This window comes from Rattus norvegicus, chromosome 2 (assembly GCF_036323735.1).
Source record: "Rattus norvegicus strain BN/NHsdMcwi chromosome 2, GRCr8, whole genome shotgun sequence".
Lineage (NCBI taxonomy): Eukaryota > Metazoa > Chordata > Mammalia > Rodentia > Muridae > Rattus > Rattus norvegicus.
In genome coordinates this window covers 137004767-137007148 of record NC_086020.1, presented here as the reverse complement: position 1 = coordinate 137007148, position 2382 = coordinate 137004767, and the positions used below count along the sequence as shown (strand labels likewise).

The window sequence follows — 2382 nt, the reverse complement described above, 5'->3', positions numbered from 1 at the left end:
GGTCTTCATGCAGAAGGAATGCATGTGGGAGAACACGTGGCATAAAAGATCCTGGCTCACTTGAGGACAGAAAATACTTTAGTATTAATAGAGCCTGTGTAAAAATGACACAAGCTGAAGGCATAAGTGGACTCGGGCCAGGATTGGACAAACTGGGGACTTGACTTTATCCTGAGTACGCAGAGAGCCAAGGAAGGGATTTTAACAGGGGGTGGGTGATCACTCACTTGGGTTTGAAAAACTGATTGGATATAGTGAGCCAAGGAATGGAAGAATGAATGGGACAGTTGTTCAGATAAAATGCTCTGCGGACCTGCTTTCAGATGATGGCAGTTCGTGGAAAGTGGGGACATAGTTTAGAGATATTAATGAATAAATATCAAAATTTTGGAAATGTCAGTTATCCTGAGGTCTTCTCTCTCTTTCCCTATTTCTTCATCTTGAGCAGACAGAACTAGTCCAGCACTTGCCAAATGCAATGTTGTATCTTTTGTATCTATATGCTTGCCCTGTGTAAATCTTCATTGTTAGCTCGACTGTACTTAAAAACCACCCACGAGACTTAGGTGTGCTCCTGGGTGTTTCTTTGAGGAATTTTCCAGAGGGTGAACTGTAAGGAGGGCCCATGTTGCCATTAGATACACCATGTTTGGTGTTGCATATCTGGATTTAAAGTGATATAGAAGAGACAGCAGGAAAACTGTAACAGGACCCTTTGTCTCCTTTCTGATCTCTCCCGAGTCTCTGCTACACTCTAACCCCTGACGGACCAAGCCCTCTGGAACCATGAGCCTAGATAAAATGCTACTCCTTTCAGGCTGTCTTTGTCAGGTAAAGGATGGGGGTGTCTTTGTCACCCACAGTGGACTCAGTCTTCTTACATCAATTGACAATCAAGACTCAGAGACATGATCATAGACCAACCAGGCAGTTGCTTGAGCTTCTCTTCTCAGGTGAGACTAAGTTGTGGCAAGCTGACATTTAAAACTCCTTTTTCTTCACATTTCTCCTCTTCTTCATTTGGTTCATGGGAAAATTATTTCTTCTAGCAGTTTCCTGAGATTGGACTGTACCATTCTTTAATTTGATCCCCATCACTTGAATATACCTCCAAAGAGTTTGTTTAGAACCGTTTCAAGAGAGGCGGCAAGGTCAGTAGCTACTGTACAGAATTTGACAGAAGGCAGAACTCGTTTATTGTGAAGTGTTTAACTTGGAGCCTCAGTTTTCTCATCTTTAAATGTGTTGAGACTAGATATACTTCTAGCTGTAAAGACTGTGGTGATTCATTTACTGTTTATTAAAGATATCAAGTATAGTAAACACTTAACAGCTGTTGTGATCATCAGGGATTATTAAAGGATGTGCTTGGTTTCGTAGATTCACATTAGGCTGGCAGAAGGAGTTTATGTATTTGGGACTCAGGTGTGGGAATAGATCTGCAAAGACTGCTTATCTCCAGTGAGCCTGCAGGTTTCGTGACCCTGTACAGTGAACCTTCTGTCCCACGGTCTTTGTCTTTCGTGTAGCTCATCTTGATGCTATGGATGCCTTCCTGCCCTTTGTGCTTGGAGAAGGTCTGAGCATGAAGTCCCAAGGCCATGGTCTTGTTTGGATATCTTCCATTGCCTATCTAGTTTCTGTAAACACTCTTTGGGAGCAAGCCTTCCAGGACCCTAACTCTGTGGTTTAGGAAACCAAGTTGGACTTTGATGTTAGACCCACTCTTGTTTATACATCACTGGGGAGGAGGATTTGACCTTGGTGTATATTTAAATGACCAGAACCTTTCTCTCAGGTATAGCATTGAGGTCAGCCCTACCCCTAGAGGCATTGCAGGTGTGGCTGCTGTGTCACGTGTGCATCATTAGGTGGCAGAGAGAATCTATGTCTACACCAGTGTTTTGACCTGTGAACATCTGGTAATAATTAGTAGCCTAACGCATTCTGAGAAAAAGCGAGCCTGCGATCACTATCCCACCACCATGCAAGTCTGGGTTGGGGTGCCACCATGTCCAAGATGACCTTTTCCCAGGGCCATAATGCATAAGTGAAGCAAAGCACTCCTGAGACCACTCCTGAGATGACCCCAGACACAGAGAGACTCTGGGCACCACTAAGAGGAGTAAGAAAGAGGTGGAGAAATGGAAGAGAAAGAGAATCAGAAGAATGTGGGCACAATAAAGAGAGGCAAAACTGGAAACTCAAGGTTAGTGAGGAACAGCCTCACTTACCTTCAAAGGCCAGGTAGACTCGCCTGGTTTGGTCTGCTGCCCTGGGGCATGTTGATGAGTGGGGGCTGTGCAGAAATGGCCCCACCCCTCTCCAGGGTATCCTGGGAGAGCCGACCCTGGGTATGTGAAAGCAGAAGCCTCACATCCT

General features: G+C 44.8%; 1 pseudogene; it reads left to right on the top strand.

The window, feature by feature from the left end:
- The first annotated feature begins 1817 nt into the window (after positions 1-1817).
- Positions 1818-1937, top strand: LOC120101306 (small nucleolar RNA SNORA17; annotated as a pseudogene).
- Positions 1938-2382: the final 445 nt, after the last annotated feature.